The following is a 12274-nucleotide window of genomic DNA, read 5'->3' as shown; positions in this document are numbered from 1 at the left end:
TGAAGCTGACGACGCTGCCGGACGTACGACGAGAGAACATCCTTTCACCTACGCGGAGGAGGTCGACAAATTCCTCACATAATTTGCCGCTCGGCTTCCATAATTAACAGCTTTGCAACCGAATGAGTGCCGATGAAATGAATGAGATAGTTTCGCGGTAGTTAGGATAAAAGGAAAAATGGGGGGGAGGGCATGGAAATATACATCAAAGTCTGACAGAAGTAAAATAACATATGAATAAATATGTAAACATATGAATAAACGTATAAGTAGATACATAAATTTATATATATGTAGATAAATGGATATATACAATATTCATTCTCTTTCATTTTTCATAAAAGAATACTGGGATGGTTAGGACACATGGAAAGAATTGAGTGAAGAAAGATTAGTAAAATAGGTGTGGAAGGCAGAGATGGATGAAGTGAATTTCAGGGGACGACCGAAGATGAGATGGATGGATGGGTGAAAGGGGCGTTGAGCAAGAGGTGAATGTCTGTTGAGTTAGGAAGTGAGAGGGCAGAAGATAGAGGTGAATGGAGAATGGATGTGTATGTAGTGGATGGTATTCTGATGTAAGGGAGGGGGGGAAATGGGGGGGGTTGGGGGGTTATGTGTGATATTTGATGCAGCCCGAAGGGATTTCTCCCCATCTTTTTTTTCTGTATGAGGACACGGAGAAGGGGGTGGGGTTGCCGATTAAGTATAGCGGCTTTGCTGTGGATGTGCTGTGTCTTCCTGCATTGCTTCTGACCCAGTGGGACAGTGGACGGGATACAGGGATGCCCCCTCATCCACGAGGAGCTAAGATGAGAGGGGGTAAGGGTGGTGGAGTGGAGTGGAGTGGAATGGGTGGGAATGAAGTGGATGGGTGTGGGTGTATGCCTTTTGACTTGGCTACCTCCCTGGTAAGGGGGAAAATCCCTTGGTATATTGATAGACAAAAGATTCGCAAGGAAAGGAAGAGGGAATGCCCACACGTCTCTGGAACAGACACAACATTCCTACATCGCTTTGAGATAAATGAAGTGTCCTGGGTCATTATTTGATCAAAATAATTTAATAAGAATAGATGTATAAATATAGATAAATGAATAAATAAATAAATAAATCCACGTACGAGCTTTGGTGGATCTATTTATCTCACACAGGAGCCAAAGAAAAACCAAAAAGGACTGGAATCCCATCTTGCATAGAAAACGTAATTTACTCAAAACTGAAAAGACAAACTGCGCAAAAATAAAATAAGCGAATACACAAACGGATAAATACACAAAATGAATACACACAAAACACACCAAATAAATACAGGTATAAATAAATACATAATTATAACTACACATGCTAAATAAATATTTAATGAATGACAGCACCCACACATGCTACTTGTACATATGAAAACGATCAATCCTTTACGTCACACACTTTACGTGTTGTACACAATTAAATATGATTTGAGAGACGATGACGAGAAATTACTCGTTCAATGACCTTCACCAGCGATTCTATCTTTAGAGACAATATCGCACCGAGGAAATGGATTTAGAGAAGTGATAAAATGACCAGGGGCAGATAGGAGTGAAGAATTCACAAACAGCAACAGACCTATTGGTCCGTACGTCGCTGTTCCGGTACCTAATCTATCATTAATAGTATCATTACTATTACTATCATTATCTTATCATTTAGAAATTATTATCGTTCTTCTTTTTCTTCCTCTTCTAGTGGAGATGCCTCTCAAGGGAGTTGATAGAGACGCAAAGGACGATTGAAGGGAAGAAGAGGAGAGGATTTTGGGAACGAAGAAGCGGAGGAGAGGAGGAGAGAAGAGAAAGGGAGAGGGACGGGAAGGCAAGGGAAAGGAAGGAAAGGGAAAGGAAGGGAAGGAAAGGAAAGGGAAGAGACGGAAGGGACAGGAAGGAAGGGAAGGAAAGAGAAGAGAGGGAAGGGACAGAAAGGGGAAGGGAAGGAAAGGGAAGAGAAGGAAAGTCAAGGGAATAGAAGGGAAGGGGAAGGAAGGAAAGGGATGAGAAGGGAGAGACGGAAAGGAGGGCAGGAAATGAGGGCAAAGGAGGAGGAGGAGGAGGAGGAGGAGGTGGGGAAGAGAAAGGGAGTGTGGGGGGAAGAGGAGGCGAGGATGAAATGTGGGTGAGGGAGGGGATTTTTTATTTTTAATATTTATTCATTTACTTGTTTTTAAATATAACCAACGCCTCTCTCTTTGAGAGCAATGCCAAACTAAAGCGGAACCGTAGAGTTTGAAAAACATATCTGAAGTCAATAGAAAGGAGGTATGGCAAAAGCTAACTGATCATATTTTCCATTCATCTTCAATCATAACAGATGAGTTATTTGGTCTGTAGACTATCACTAGTCCTTGAAATATCGATAACAAAACAAGACGTCATTACCTCATGCGGGGAAAGAGAGAGAGAGAGAGAGAGAGAGAGAGAGAGAGAGAGAGAGAGAGAGAGAGAGAGAGAGAGAGAGAGAGAGAGAGAGAGAGAGGGGAGAGAATGCAAGTGGATGTAGAGGGGGGCAAATAGTGTACAAATCTTGTGTTTATGAATTGGACTAAGCAATTTGGCATATGGAATTTATTCTGGTGTTGTACGAGTTTATTTCGCATAGACGTGTCAACTATAACTAGCGAAATAATTACCAATGAAATCACATCCTTTTTTTAATATACATAAGCTTGCGAGCTGATCGGCTGGGATCCTCGTCATGACGTCACTGATCTTGCATCTTGAGCAGAGTTGCCAGATACATGGTTTCGTCTGAATTATTTTGAAATCTAAACGGTACGTAGATTCCTCCCAGTCTTTCGAATAACATTATTTTTTTCGTAAAATATCCCGGATCTATTCTCTGTGCCGTTGTTTTCATCGCCAGCCCGATGGTCTGAATTTAGTCCCCGTGCATTTCTGGAATCTTCCTCCCATATGGCAAACTGGGCGGGTTGCACAACCCTACAAGCAGACACACAAATCGTTAACATGGTCTATGTGTGCAAACGGACCTATCTTATCTGCTATGGACGACATATTTCTGTTTAGAATGAAAGTAGAACTGCTAATTAAGAACACTTGTACTGCAGTATTAAGTAGGTATGGAATCGATAACATATTGTATGAATAAAGAAATAAACGAGAAAATGTACAAATGAAGGAGTACAATGAAGGAAGGCATCGACTAACAGATAAAAAGAAAAAGTACACTAATATATACAATAATGATCCATTTCTTTTACATAATGCAAATATATGCAAATCCACAGGAATGTTGTAGGACATTATATTTTAATATTCATTTTTATTCTTAACTCAAAACATCTTCACTGTACATTGAAATTACACGAATCATTTCGGATATTTTAACCTCAACATATTATCATGACCATTTGTGATAACTGTTTTTTCATTCCTTTGTGTGTGTGTGTGTGTGTGTGTGTGTGTGTGTGTGTGTGTGTGTGTGTGTGTGTGTGTGTGTGTGTGTGTGTGTGTGTGTGTGTGTGTGTGTGTGTGTGTGTGTGTGTGTGTGTGTGTGTGTGTGTGTGTGTGTGTGTGTGTGTGTGTGTGCGTGCGCGCGCGTTTACTTAATTGTAATATAAAGGAAAAGATCAATGCTCGTCGGGACCCGTCTCCTACTCTACAATCTATCATACCTAGACTCAAATACATGTATAGTTCAAACTTAAACTGTGTGTGTGTGTGTGTGTGTGTGTGTGTGTGTGTGTGTGTGTGTGTGTGTGTGTGTGTGTATGTGTGTGTGTGTGTTTGTGTGTGTACGCGCGCGCGTGTACAGTTCTTTAGTGCACATATACTGCCCAATTGCACATTGCAAGGCATTGGTCAGTTGCAGTTCCCCCGCCCTGCATTGGCCAGACTCTATTACCTAGGATGTCCTAATTCGCCTTGAAGAATGAGGGGATATACGTCTTCGTATGAAGACTTGCCAAAACTCTTCCAATCGTCGACCTTCTTGCTGTAACGTCCGTTCTTCGTAACCGTTTTCTGTCGTCTACAGTTGCCATACCTTGCTCCCAGGATTTATCAGAATGGGCTTCCACGGGCTTAACCAGCATCGACGGTTGGGAATTCGTGAGTAAAAACGACTTCGTTTGCAATATCTTATTTTTGAAATCTCCAAATATAATGACCTTTCCTTCATATATATAGCAAAGCTGAATGATGAACTAGAGATTGTAAACCTACATCAATGTTATACATTCTGTTGAAATTGTTGAAATGTTGTCAGGGAAGTCATATTCTGTTTATTCAAATGGAGGTTGGAGGTAGGATGTGGGAGGAAAACTGAGCCTTTACCTACTAAGTACCCTACAAGACTCTGCAGACTATAAACACTTCTCCAACAACATCAAGACCCTCGGATATGACACGCCACAACTAGAACGGAAGAAATCTTCTAACTACAAACTACCCAAATCACAACAGAACGTAACATCCGGTTCGAATTTTGCCCATAAGGACAGAAGCGCTGGTGAGCAGTTCGCAACAACAACTACCCACCAATTAACTACTCTCTGGATGGATCCTCAAAGGTTTATGAACATATTTCCATTTTAACGTGATAATCTCCCAATCTCCCCTCCATAGCTCTCTCCCCTTTCATTTCCTTCCTGTTGAAGGGATGGACAGTGTAAATACGAACAGGACAATACAAAGATAAACTCGAAATGCTCGTTTCCGTGATCATACGAACGCAAACAGATGAGGAGGCTGCGTGCGTGACAATCTTCACGTTCACACAGATTCGGGTCACGCCTTGATATTCACATCACCAAGCGGCCTACGTTGCATTGGAGCGTATCCTTTATCCAACACCATTAAAAAAAAAAAAAAGGGAGAAAACACTAAACCCAGCTCCAAATCAATAAAAAACCGCTATTTGCACCAATACTCCATGACGTCACCCAAGACCCGACATGCTAAAAGAAAAAAAAATCGAATCTCCGCAGCATATTACCTAAACGCGTTCCTACTACGGACGCTGTCACCAATTAGCCGCCGCCCTTCCTTCGTCAGCCTCCACAAGGAAGGGGCAACTATATCCTTATTAATGACGTCGCATGTCTCGAAGGGCATTACTGACGGACGCCCACGGGTGCTCCGGCCTTGGAAACACCTACCGTCAACCCCGCCAGAGGCACTCACCCATCATCTCCGCCCACGCCAGCCATCTGATCCTCGTCTCGCATCATCATTCTATACGGAATCTTCACCTACAACATACCATGTGCACCTCAAAAATAATAAATAGATAAATCATAAATGAATAAACAAATAAATCAAACAAGTCCATGTTGTTATAGATGCAATTGCCAAAATGGATGTATCCACAAACTTTTCATATATTCTACAGCCACGCAAGCGCAAGCCCCCCACATACACACACACACACACACATATGTATATATATATATATATATGTATATATATATATATATATATGTATATATATATATATATATATATATATATATATATATATATATGTATATATATATATATACTGTAAATGGGTACTGCGCACAGATGAAGTTGACAACGATTTTTTTTTTTTTTTTTTTTTTTTTTTTTTTTTTATAACCTGACAAGCACCCATCACGAGCATTCCAGAAAAGTAGTATCAACCAGAGGGTCTGATTGGTTGTAAGGGAGGCGGCTCCGAGCTGTGGGAAGGATCAACACGCGAAAAAGGTCCTCAGTTGTTTGTTAAAAGTTGTGGTCATTAGTCCGCTGCTGACAGCATCTCTCTCGATGCAGTAGAACACTGCCTCGGCCTCCTCGAAGATCGACCGTGGAGGTCGCCGTTTTCTTTGGGAAGCGAAGCTGAGTTGAGACTAAGTTTGTTGCCCTGTGAAGGCAAGGGTAGGGAAGGGAAACACGGGACTCCCCTAATGAGACTCTTCCAGAATCCGTGTTAAATGAAAACATATGAATGAAGGAGACTGCAAGAGCCCATAAGGCCTACACTAGGCAATTCCAAGCCTCTTACCATCTTTCATCCCTATCCATTAAGTTTTTTTGTTTTGTTTTTAACAACCAATTGATTCAGCGCTCGCTATATTATTACTAAATCTATTCCATTCGTTAATCACTCTCTTGGTAAACCAGTTCTTGCCTATTTCCGTCTTAAACCTAAATGCGTGTTCCCTCCCTCCCCTCGCCTTCCCATCCATACCTGCCTGTACGAAGCTTCTTCGCGGATACTACGTTTGTTTTCAGTGTGACAACGAGTGGCGCCAGATTGGATGTGAGAAGGGAGTCTCTTCGACAGAGTTGTTGGAGTCCTGCGCGGGGACGTGGTGTTTACACTCACGAAGTGTTTATAAACAAAACTCATCCTCCTCTCGGAGGGAGGCAGTCGCTGTTGGCGAGTCTGATCTCAGTTTCCCTGGTCCTGTAACCCGTGATGGGGTCTACTCTGGTTCTGGCGACATCAACATTCCGCGCGAAAATTCGCTGCAGGTTTCCCCCCTGGCGATGCCCGTGGGTCCAACAGGCTCGGAAGAAGAGATAGATGGTGTTGGTGTTCTTGCTGACTGTGAGCTACCGAAGGAAGAGTGAGGTTCCGTCCTCTATGGAGTCCATTTCCCTCCAAGTGTATTGCTAACCAACACCGAGAAGACCCTACCTGGGGGAGAAAGGTTCCATTTATGGCTCTCCGGAACTTCTTTACTAATTGAAGCTGAAACCCATTCTTGACGCGTTTCGAAATTGAACTTATCGCAGGTGAGGACATCCCAGAAGAGGGAAGAGTCTTCAATTGCCCTTCAGCTCGAACTCGAACCCGAAGAAGGGACGGGAGATTCCGTTCTAGAACTGGATGACCTGCTCTGTTCGGTCCAGGTCGGTGACGCAAAGGCGCGCACACACACACACACACACACGTACACCTACACACACACACACACTCACATATACATACATACATGATGGTGAGGATGGGCTCAGATTTTTTCCCTATTGAACATATCCAGAAGTTGAAAAAGTAAAACTAAATTAAATAACAGATGAAGAACTCCCAACGACGCCTCCATGCGTGTCCTCTTTTCACAACATAATTGGGAGTTGTCAGACTCCCATGGAGGTCCAGGTGACACTTCATGCCGAACTTTTCGTCAGCATCAGCACCACTGTCCTGACAAGTCAAAAGAAGAAGAAGAAGAAGAAGAAGAAGAAGAAGAAGAAGAAGAAGAAGAAGAAGAAGAAGAAGAAGAAGAAGAAGAAGAAGAAGAAGAAGAAGAAAAAGAAGAAGAAGAAGGAGGAGAAGAAGGAGCCGTCGTCTCCGGGTTGAGGTCCGGACGGGTGACAGCAAATTTGGAGAAACCGTAATAAGAAAATGTTATGAAATAAAATGAAATTACAATTAACGAGATGAATACGTTCACAGCAGGAGAGCGGCACCCAGTGACCGGGGGAAGTGCCACTTTCCCATCCGGGAGCCTGGCACTCTCCTCCTCCACCTTCTCCTCCTCCTCTTCTTCCCCTTCTCCTCTTCTTCCTTATCCCCCTTTTCCTTCTCTATTTCCTCTTCTTCTTCCTTCTCCCCTTCTTCTTTCTCCTCCTCCCCTCTTCGTCCTTCTTCACCTCTTCCCTGTCCTCCTCATCCTCTTCCTCCCTCTCATCTTCCTCCCTCTCTTTCTCTTTCCCCTCCTCCCCCTCTTCCCCCTTCTCCTCCTCCCCCTCCTTTTCGCATCCGACCTAGATATGGACCAAAAGGTCTCCTGTCGGCATGCTCCGCCTTTGTAATCCTTTTGTAATCCTCCTACTCTTCCCCCTCTTCCTCGTCCTCCTTAGCCCTCTGTTCCTCCTCTTTTTTCTTTTCCTCCTCCTCTGCCACCAGATCTCCCTCGGAAATGCCACAAGAGGCTTCCTCCGATCCTACGCGAACCAAACTCGTGAGCACAAAAAGACACACACGGATGTACACACGCACGCATACATGTCATTAGAAAAACAGACACACACGTACTCACGCACAGACACGCAAACACACACGACTCGGTGGCGCGGTGGTAGAGCGCTGGACTGGGAAGTACGGTGCGTGCTCGCAGTACCCAGTTCGAATCCTGCCCAAGGCCGAAATTATTTCGGTATCGCTGTGCTTCGGGTCGTTACTCTGACTCTCGTGGGCGGGGAGTTGGGTGTGTGTGTGTGTGTGTGAAAGGTCATAGCATTACCCATAGATCGGTCATACGAGCTCTGAGCTCTCTTCCGGGAGGGAAATAGCTGTCGATCACGAGTCCATACACGCGAATCCAGGAAAACACCGAGGACATCCACGAAAAACACCATGGCCCAGAGTTACGCAGCACTTACAAGTGGGGTGTAATCTCCTCTAAAACAAACAAATAAATAAATAAACAAGACAATAACTTATATTACTACTTTCTACAGCACCCTTCTTCAAGCACTCCTTTACCTTCTCTGATTCCACTCCGGACAGAATCGCTGGTTATCAGCGACGAAATATATTCCCATAAGAGTACATAAATTCGCATGACTATCAGGGATGTGGAGTCGGATGGTATAAGGTCCGACTCCGACTCCAACTCCTAGAATTCCTAGGATGCTGACTCCGACTCCGACTCCTTTGATTCCTCCGACTCCGACTCCTTAACTCCTTGACCCCTATGTGGAAATCTATTCTGCAGATCCATATACCAGCCTCCCACACCTATTCGGCTAGCATTCTATAAATATTTTTCATGTATATTATCTTTTAAGTGAAACATTCACTTGTATGATAAATATACTCATATACACTCACCCAGCTTTATATATATATGCACACAAGCACGTATATTCGTATAAATATATATATATTAAATATATAATGGTATTATTTATGCTCATGATCATCTACCAGCTTATGAGCACTTTCAAATCTGCCATAGCAGCGTTGCCACTTCAAGCTATATATTATCTTTTTTCCTTTGTGCCCCTCCCCTCCCCCCAAAAAAAATCATCTGTTATTTCATTTGTCCATTCTTATAAACTTTCTATCACAATATTAGGAAAAATGTGACAAATCATGACGAGGAAAGGTTAATGGAGGATGCCCTACCTAGTACTTACTGCAGAATCAATTTCACCATGTTATCATAAAAACCAGGAATCAGTTCAGGAAAGAGAGAGACAACCTTCCCCTGTGCACACAATGTACATAGCTGCTGTTGTTCCTCCCCTTTTCAGTCATCACCAAATGCTGTGACATATGCTCTAATGTCATTCCTATCTGGCCTCTGAGACTGGTCAAAGTTTATCTCAGGGCATTATCCCAGCATCCTACAAAACAGTAAACCACACAAAAACACTTCCATTGACTTTTACATACATGAAGACGTACGTGCATAGTGCATACGTAGTGGATATTTACTAATGTCTACACTGTCATGTACGTGTGTACATGATGGAGTTCTAGATGTTAACATAATTTGAATTAATTAGACTGTCAACAAAGGTAAAGTAGCTAGTTTAAATTATTTAAAGATAAAAATCATCTCTGTCACTTGAGAGTTGACAAATTATTCAGGAATTTGAATTAATAATTATATCCATTGAATATTTATTAAAAATAGAAATACATTCCACTGGCTATAACTCCCATAGTATAGAATGAATGAAACGTTAATACAAACTACATTCTGGAAACTTCTATAAATGGTATATATCCTGTAACTAGCTATACAAATATTCTATACTGGATGGTTATTCAATTTTCTCAAGACAAAACATCAATTTTTTTTTTTAGATTTTTTAAACTTGGAATAATGAGACCTACTGCTTTCTATTTGCACAATAGCAACAAATTATTTCACAGTGCACATCTACTGACAGTATTTTACAGCTATTGGACTTAAGGAGTCGGAGTCAGATAAAAAATTCCGACTCCGACTCCGACTCCTAGTACTCTTAGAAATCCGACTCAGACTCCGACTCCCAGCTAAGACCTCCGACTCTCTCCGACTCCGACTCCCAGCTAAAACCTCCGACTCTCTCCGACTTCGACTCCGACACCGAGTCCGCAACCCTGATGACTATGCGATGTAATGTCAGAAACGAGCGCGTGTGGCCTCGAGAATTAGATCAACCTACAGAAAGAGTGACAGAAGGCAGTCTGAGAAGTCGCAGCCACCAAGAGTCATCTTTTGAATGATTAAAGAACAAAGTAAGATTTTTTCCATATATAGATAAATAAAGAATCCTTAAAACGTGATCAGTGGCTATAGCCGCTTCTGTACACAACTCTCCATTCGTTTTCCTGCAGACTCTTCTCTCTCTCCCACGAAAACCTATTCCGTGAAAGCGGGTGGTCTGGTCTACGTGCTACTTATCCATATCTAGACTTTTCTTGTAAAACTCTACTAGTTAGGCACAAGGCAATTACACACACACTAACACACACACACACACACACACATGCACACACGAACGTGAGTACAAGTAAATGTGTACATACACAACCCTGCATACACAATCGCGCACACACACGAATACGCAAGCAGTGACGCAATGATGACATCACAGGTTATTTTAGGATTTTACTCTCTTGAGATCAGGATGGCGTGGGCGGAATCCTTTCCCTCCCCACTTCCCCTCCCCTCCTCCTCCCCCACTTCCTCCTCCTCCTCCTCTTCCCCACTTCTTCCTCCTCCTCCCCCTACTACTCTGGTTTGTGGTCCTTTTCTTCCCCTTCCCGTATGAAGTATCGAGTGCATGTTTAGTACAGCCTATATTAGGGACTTTGGTGACACCCCTATGGACCAGAGTCACATAATATCCTTTTATGACCGATGACTCCTCATCACTCAAAGAATGCTGATCACTTATTAGCTTTTACAATACCTCACACCGTTCTGCTGTCGCCCTCTTCTTCAATCTCTCCTTTACTAAACTCTATGACAGCACTTCGGCGTCATGTTGCTCCCAGGGACAGAAGCGCTGGTTATGGCTCACAAAATAAATCTCTTCCCCCACCTCCTCCTCCACCTCTCCCTCCTCCTCTTCATACATGGTAAGCCGTTCATGGAATTCCTTCATATTTCATCTGTCATCTGACATGTGCACCACATAATTTGAGAACATAGGAATAGAGGAGACTGCAAGAGATCATAAGAGCTACACTTAGCAGCTCCATGTCCATTACCACCATTTATCCCCATCCTTAAAATTATCTAACATTCTTTAGAGAAAAATATACACATATATTTTCAGCGCTTACTACATGGTTAAATCTATTCCATTCGTTAACCACTCTATTGGTAACCCAGTTATCTAAACTAGTCCAATATAAACCCATTACTATGAATTCTGCCCCGCTGTCGTAACATGATGACCTTGTCTGGATCGTCCTTGTTAAATGTATTATGTAAAGCTCGTTAACATGGTGCTAGTTTAGTATCCGCTAGTGCTTACTGCAAGTTAGTTTACCCGACATGTTAGCGTTGACACTAGGATAGCTTGAAGGCAAGTTTACTAACTTTACCTTTGATATTAGGCAAGTAGAGGGGTAGTTTACAAGTCGCCAGTAGCAGCAACTACTAAACTAGCCCCGCGTTAACGTGGCATAAGTATAGAGTATTGATTTCCTTAATAAAAAGTGAATAAATAAAATATAACTTGCTGCCTGGGTTGACACTCACATCCAAGATCGCGACAAACTATGTACTTCCCTAATTGTAGGGAGCTACGCTTGTGGTAACCATTCTCTTTTACATCATTATAACTTTTCTTAAAATCATATACGATTTCAGCCTGTAATATATATTTTAAGCTATTCCAGGGGTGAATGAGCGAGTGTGTGTGTGTACGCGCGCACGCGCGTGCTATAAATTTTCTAGACAGTCTAAACTACCCTTCAGTGAGAACGGTTACAACTGTTATATATATATATATGTATATATACATACATATATACACACACATATATATATAAATATATGTGTATATATGTATATATATATATATATAATGTGTGTGTGTGTGTGTGTGTGTGTGTGTGTGTGTGTGTGTGTGTGTGTGTGTGTGTGTGTGTGTGTGTGTGTGTGTGTGCGAATCGTCGTCGTGGCTATCACTTGAAGCAAGGATGGTTGTCTCCACTTAACTTCTTCATTTAATTTCATTTAGCTTCTCATTGTAACTTCTACTTCTGTGGGTCCTCTGGTGATTCAGGAGACCCAGCCTTGATGCGCATTATCTGCTGCAGACGTTGCAGACGGCAGTGGGAGGTCTCTGGCGAT

This window comes from Oratosquilla oratoria, chromosome 9 (genome assembly GCF_046742065.1).
Source record: "Oratosquilla oratoria isolate Oo_2021 chromosome 9, ASM4674206v1, whole genome shotgun sequence".
Lineage (NCBI taxonomy): Eukaryota > Metazoa > Arthropoda > Malacostraca > Stomatopoda > Squillidae > Oratosquilla > Oratosquilla oratoria.
Note: the sequence above shows the minus strand (reverse complement) of the source record.